Genomic DNA, 7959 nt, shown 5'->3' on the forward strand with positions numbered 1-7959 from the left:
TACCTCGTGACCACCTCAGGCACTGGTTCGCGTTGATTTTCCTTCTGAATTTTCCATATTTTCCAAAAATAAGCTCCGTCCGTTTTTATCCCGTTTGGACTCCGTTTGATATGGATATTCTGCAAGACCAAAAACATGCAACAGACAGGAACTGGCACTGGGCACTGGATCAATATGTTAGTCCCAAAAATAATATAAAAAGTTGCCAAAAAGTATATGAAAGTTGAATAATATTGGCATGGAACAATCAAAAATTATAGATACGATGGAGACGTATCAACATCCCCAAGCTTAATTCCTGCTCGTCCTCGAGTAGGTAAATGATAAAAAAAATAATTTTTGATGTGGAATGCTACCTAGCCTAATCTTGATCATATGTCTAATCATGGCATGAATATTAAGACACGAGTGATTCAAAGCAATAATCTATCTTTTGACATAAAGACAATAATACTTCAAGCCTACTAATAAAACAATCATGTCTTTTCAAAATAACATGGCCAAAGAAAGTTATCCCTGCAAAATCATATAGTCTGGCTATGCTCCATCTCCACCACACAAAATATTCACATCATGCACAACCCCGATGACAAACCAAGCAATTGTTTAATACTTTTGACGTTCTCAAACATTTTCAACTTTCACGCAATACATGAGCGTGAGCCATGGACATAGCACTATAGGTGGAATAGAATATGATGGTGGAGAAGACAAAAAGGAGAAGATAGTCTCACATCAACTAGGCGTATCAACGGGCTATCGAGATGCCCATCAATAGATATCAATGTGAGTGAGTGGGGATTGCCATGCAACGGATGCACTAGAATAAGTGTATGAAAGCTCAAAAAGAAACTAAGTGGGTGTGCATCCAACTCACTTGCTCACGAATACCTAGGGCATTTTGAGGAAGCCCATCATTGGAATATACAAGCCAAGTTCTATAATGAAAGATTCCCACTAGTATATGAAAGTGATAACTCAAGAGACTCTCTATATGAAGAACATGGTGCTACTTTGAAGCACAAATGTGGAAAAAGGAATAGTAGCATTGCCCCTTCTTATTTTTTTATATTTTTATTTTTTATTTGGCCTTTCTTTTTTTATATGGCCTTTCTTTTTTATTTGGCCTTTCTTTTTTTTGGGGCAATGCTCTATTGAATGATGATCATCACACTTCTATTTACTTACAACTCAATATTACAACTCGTTATCTAGAACAAGGATATGACTCTATATGAATGCCTCCGGCGGTGTACCGGGATGTGCAATGATCTAGCATAGCAATGACATCAAAAAACGAACAAGCCATGCAAAACATCATGCTAGCTATCTTACGATCATGCAAAGCAATATGACAATGAATGCTCAAGTCATGTATATGATGATGATGGAAGTTGCATGGCAATATATCTCGGAATGGCTATGGAAATGCCATAATAGGTAGGTATGGTGGCTGTTTTGAGGAAGGTATATGGTGGGTTTATGGTACCGGCGAAAGTTGCGCAGTACTAGAGAGGCTAGCAATGGTGGAAGGGTGAGAGTGCGTATAATCCATGGACTCAACATTAGTCATAAAGAACTCACATACTTATTGCAAAAATCTATTAGTCATCGCGCATGCTCCTAGGGGGTAGATTGGTAGGAAAAGGCCATCGCTCGTCCCCGACCGCCACTCATAAGGAAGACAATCAATAAACACCTCATGCTCCGACTTCGTTACATAACGGTTCACCATATGTGCATGCTACGGGACATGCAAACCTCAACACAAGTATTTCTCAATTTCACAATTACTCTACTAGCATGACTCTAATATCACCATCTCTATATCGCAAAACTATTGCAAGGAATCAAACATATCATATTCAGTGATCTACAAGTTTTATGTAGGATTCTATGACTAACCATGTGAATGACCAATTCCTGTCATCTCTCTAAATAGGTATAAGTGAAGCAAGAGAGTTTAATTCTTTCTACAAAATATATGCCCGTGCTCTAACAAATATAAGTGAAGCAAAAGAGCATTCTACAAATGGCGGTTTTCTATGTAAAGAGAAACAGGCAATCCAAACTTCGAATGATAAAAGTGAAGCACATGAAGCATTCTATAAAGCCATACTCAAAAGATATAAGTGAAGTGCAATGAACATTCTATAAATCAACAAAGGACTATCTCATACCAGCATGGTGCATAAAAAGAAAAAGAAAAACCTAAATGCAAAAGACGCTCCAAGATTGCACATATCGCATGAACAAAACGAATCCGAAAACATACCGATATTTGTTGAAGAAAGAGGGGATGCCTCCCCAGCATCCCCAAGCATAGACGCTTGAGTCTCCTTGAATATATACTTGGGGTGCCTCGGGCATCCCCAAGCTTGAGATCTTGCCTCTCTTCCTTCTTCTCACATCGAAACCTTCTCAATCATCGAACACTTCATCCACACAAAACTTCAACAGAAAACTCGGTAAGATCCGTTAGTATAATAAAGCAAATCACTACTATAAGTACTGTTGCAAACCAATTCATATTTTGTTTTTTCATTGTGTCTACTCTAATATAACTTTTTCATGGCTTAATCCACTGATATAAATTGATAGTTTCATCAAAACAAGCAAACTATGCATCAAAAACAGAATCTGTCTAAAACAGAACAGTCTGTAGCAATCTGAACATTCACCATACTTCCGATACATGAACAATTCTACCAAAATTAGGAAAAGTAAACAATTTGTATAGGAAGGCAGTTCAAAAAGAATCAGAACCATTTGACGTTCCAGCTCAAAATGTAAAATCGTGCACTACAGACAAAGTTTCTGTCCTGCACCGTACAAACCATCAAGCAAATGTAAACATCCTAAAGGCAAACCTTGGCACATTATTTTTATAATACAATGGAATTGTACAAGGGGATAATTATTTTTATTGAAAAGTTTCTGTAATCAAGATTCACAAAGTTTCCGTGAGCATGAACAAAGTTCAAGGCTAGCTCCCACTTCAACAATGCTTGTCTTTCTCACTTTCGCTTTCCTTTTTGAAAGAGTTTTGGGTTCCCCTCTTTATTTTTGTTGTTTTTAAACTATATAAAACCACTCAATAGAAATAAATGAATCTCTAAAACTTCCGGGTTGTCTCCCTGGCAGCACTTTCTTTAAAGCCATTAAGCTGGGCATATAGAGCTCAAGTAGTGAATCCACCCGGATCCCAAGGTATATCAAAGCCAATTTTAATTAACAATGATTTGTAATTTAGTAGTGAGCACAAAGCAACATATATCAAGCAATGACGAAGTATAACTCTCTTCCTATGCATCGGCATGTCATAAAAAACAATTCATGCACACAGTAAAGGCCAATGCATAGTATAAACAGTTTCTTGCAATTTTATCATATTGGAAACATAGAGAGGTGGAGATATAGTTCCTCTCTAATAATAATTGCAAGTAGGAGCAGCAAGCACATGCATATTATATCTATCAAAATCATCATGTGCAATGGTAAAAGTCAACCCATCAATATAATCCTTAATAAGTGCAAACTTCTCTAATATAGTGTAGTCGGGAGAATTCAAAAAGATAATAGGACTATCATGCGTGGGTGCAATAGCAACAATTTCATTTTTAACATAAGGAACTATAGCAAGTGCATCTCCATAAGCATAATTCATATTGGCATCTTGGCCACAAGCATAGCAAGCATCATCAAAAAGGGATATTTCAAAAGAATCATAGGGATCATAACAGTCATCATAGCAATCATCCTTCGGTAAGCACGAAGGGGAATTAAACAATGTATGAGTTGAAGAGTTACTCTCATTAGAAGGTGGGCACGGGTGATCAATCCGCTCTTCCTCCTTTTGTTCTTCGCTCTCCTCCTCATCTTTTTCATCCAATGAGCTCACAGTGTCATCAACTTCTTCTTCCATAGATTCCTACAAAATACACTACAAGTAATATGTCAACTTGTGACCTTCTGTTAGTGACCCTGGAAGAATTGGTCATAGATCTATGACCATTTCAGACCAATTGGTCAAAAGTTGTTCGGGGGGCTCCAAAACCTAAACTATAACGACCATTTTGGTCAGAAAGGTCGTAATTTCCTTACACGAAATGGTCACAAAGCAGATAGCACTGGTCTGCTGCCTTATTTCTAGCTGATCATGACCAATATAGATGGTCATAACCTTGTAAATTGTGGTGGGTTGCTATGACTAGGCGCCACCTCATCAGTTTTGCCTATGTGTCATGTCCATGTGGCAGTTTTTGCCCTAGGTTGTGAAGCAACCTATATTTCTGTCATTCCCAAAATTCCCAAAAAAATCTCATAAATTCTTTGGGTCATATCTTCATCAAATATGTAAAAATCCTTCCTTTCCTAGTTCAAAACTAATTCAACAATATTCATTTTCCTATTCTGTTCACGACAGCACTTTATGAAGGAAGTGCTATTTATATATTCTTGATTGCCCTCGGAATTTTTGGGCACTCTTTCCTATCCAAATCATTACCGCATGACAAAAATCATCTCCACTTGCCTAGCAAATCTTCCTCGGCAAATTTCCAAAGTTTTTGTCCACCTAGATGAATTGTGAAGGAAGTACCTTTTTTATATATCCAAATGACATGAAATTTATACAGTTTCTTCATATGCCCAAATTATCACCCTCCTCCAAATTGCAGCTCAGGAAAATTATCTATGTGAGCCCAGGTTCAATTTTATTTTATGGCCAAATTGGCACGTTGCAAAGAAAGTGTTATCTAGACCCCTCCTATTAACCTCAAACTCTTTGGGCACTCTTCCATACCCAAATCATTGCCACATGATAATATTTAGCTCCATTTTCCTAATCAATCTTTCTCAGGAAATTTTCAAAGTTTCTACCTCGAGAGAAGCTTTGTGAAGTAAGTACTAGCTAGGCTTACCCAAATGATCTGAAAATCTACCAAGGTATAACCATACCTATGTAACTTACCTACACCAAATTTGAGCTTATTTCATTCATCCAATTTCTCTCACTAGTTTTCCCAAGTTTCTGTCCATAGAAGAGCATTGTGAAGGAAGTAGCACTTTGGCATGTCCAAATGGTATCAATTTTCTACGGTGCTTTACAATGCCCAAATAACCATCCTCCACAAAATTGCAGCTGAATACATTCATTATTTTGAGCCCAGCTTCAACATTCATATTTTTGTCCAGTGTGGTACTTTGCAAAGCAAGAACCACCTAGGATCCTCCTTTTGATCTGAAAATTTGCGAAGACATTCTTCTTAGTAGATGATCATCCTCAGAAAAAACTCACGCCCATTGGCCATGTGCATTTCCCGTACCGCTAATCAAACACTTGGCTGCTAATTCATGTTTGAGCATCGATCGGTCTCCTCGTGAGAATCTTATGTTGTAATTTTCTTCCTAGAACCTACCTGGGGAGTGCCCAACCCACTAGACATGCCTAGGCTGCCCAGAACACATGGCAACGCCACGGTCACGCGGTGACCACGCGTCGGGCATGCGAGTTTACGCGCTCTAGAGTTGGGGGCCTTGGCCACCGCCCAAACCTCGACGTATCACCATCAAACCATGTATTTATGATTAAATAGGTACTTATGTAACTATAAATTATTTTTGGAAAAAATAAATAGTAAACTATGAGGCAGCTGCAGTTCAAATTTGACCCGCTTCCTGCTGAATCGACGGGAATTTGTCTTTTTCACCAGAGGTGGATCAAAACTTTTGACGCCCAACAATTTTGTCAATTGTGCATTAAATATGGCCGTAGTATTTTATAAAAATGATTTGGTCCAATTTTGCAACAATTGTTTCGGAGGTCCTTCACAAAAAACCTCCTTTTGGGCACTCGAAAAATGGAAAATGGTTTTTTCGTCAAAAGAAAAATGAAAACTTCCTTAGGCAACATTGTTTGCCATTCCAATATACACCCTTGTTCACAATATGGGATCATTTGAACAAATTATGCCATGAATGTGGCCATAAGATTGATCATTTGGCTTGAAAGCCATTGATATCCACACGTGATAGCTCGATTTTGAGAACACTTTTTTAAAATAATTGCCGTATTACAAGTTTGTTATTTTTCCTAAGAACTTGGCCACATATAATGACACAATGCGAAAGTTTCCCAATTTTTTGATTTTTTTGATTTTTTATGCCCGTTTCAAAATGCGGTCAAAACGGTGGGAATGACCGTTCCTAACTAGTGGTTGAATCTTCGAAATTTTTTGGTGTTTCTATGATAAAATAGATACTTATGTACCTAGAAATGATTTTTGGAAAAAATAAAGAGCAAACTACAAGGCAGCCACAGTTCAAATTTGACACGCTTCCTCCTGAATCGGCGGAAATTTGTCTTTTTCACGAGAGGTGGATCAAAACTTTTTACACCCAACCATTTTGTCTATTGTGCATTAAATATGGCCTAGTATTTTAGAAAAATGATTTGGTCCAATTTTGCGACAATTATTTGGGAGGTCCTTCACAAAAAACCTCCTTTTTGGACACTCAGAAAATGGAAAATGGTTTTTTCGTCCAAAGAAAATGAAAACTTCCTTAGGCAATATTATTTTCCATTCCAATATGCACCCTTGGGTACAATATGAGATCATTTTAACAAACTATGCCATGAATGTGGCCATAAGATTGATCATTTGGCTTGAAAGCCATTGATCTCCACACCTGATAGCTCGTTTTTTAGAACACTTTTTAAAAATAATTACCGTATTACAATTTTGTTATTTTTCCTGGAAACTTGGCCACATATAATGACACAATGCGAAGGTTTCCAATTTTTTGAATTTTTTTGAATTTTTTATGCTCGTTTCAAAATGCGGTCAAAACGGTGGGAATGACCGTTCCTAGCTAGTGGTTGAATCTTGGAATTTTTTTGATGTTTCTCTGATTAAATAGATACTTATGTACCTAGAAATGATTTTTGGAAAAAAAATAAATAGCAAACTACAAGCAGCTACAGTTCAAATTTGACCCGCTTCCAACTGAATCGGCGGAAATTTGTCTTTTTCATGAGAGGTGGATCAAAACTTTTTACACCCAACCATTTGGTCAATTGTGCATTAAATATGTCCTAGTATTTTAGAAAAATGATTTGGTCCAATTTTACAACAATTATTTGGGAGGTTCTTCACAAAGAAACCTCCTTTTTGGACACTCGAAAAATGGAAAATGGTTTTTTCGTACAAAGAAAATGAAAACTTCCTTAGGCAATACTGTTTTCCATTCCAATATGCACCCTTGGGTACAATATGAGATCATTTTAACAAACTATGCCATGAATGTGGCCATAAGATTGATCATTTGGCTTGAAAGCCATTGATCTCCACACCTGACAGCTCGTTTTTGAGAACACTTTTTAAAAATAATTACCATATTACAAGTTTGTTATTTTTCCTGGGAACTTGGCCACATATAATGACACAATGCGAAGGTTTCCCAATTTTTTGATTTTTTTGAATTTTTTATGCCCGTTTCAAAATGCGGTCAAAACGGCGGGAATGGCCGTTCCTAGCTAGTGGTTGAACCTTGGAATTTTTTGATGTTTCTCTGATTAAATAGATACTTATGTACCTAGAAATGATTTTTGGAAAAAATAAATAGCAAACTACAAGGCAGCTACAGTTCAAATTTGACCCGCTTCCAGCTGAATCGGCGGAAATTTGTCTTTTTCACGAGAGGTGGATCAAAACTTTTTACACCCAACCATTTGGTCAATTGTGCATTAAATATGTCCTAGTATTTTAGAAAAATGATTTGGTCCAATTTTACAACAATTATTTGGGAGGTTCTTCACAAAAAAACATTTTTTCCACAAGAAAAATGATTAAAAAAATATAGAAAGATAAAAAATGCATGGAAATCGGTGATCATCCATAAAATGGGGTCTAATTTGAGTGAAAATTTTGGCTGTGCCATTTTGAAAAATATTTTGAT

The sequence above is a fragment of the Triticum dicoccoides genome, chromosome 7A, assembly GCF_002162155.2.
Source record: "Triticum dicoccoides isolate Atlit2015 ecotype Zavitan chromosome 7A, WEW_v2.0, whole genome shotgun sequence".
NCBI classification, from domain to species: Eukaryota; Viridiplantae; Streptophyta; class Magnoliopsida; order Poales; family Poaceae; genus Triticum; species Triticum dicoccoides.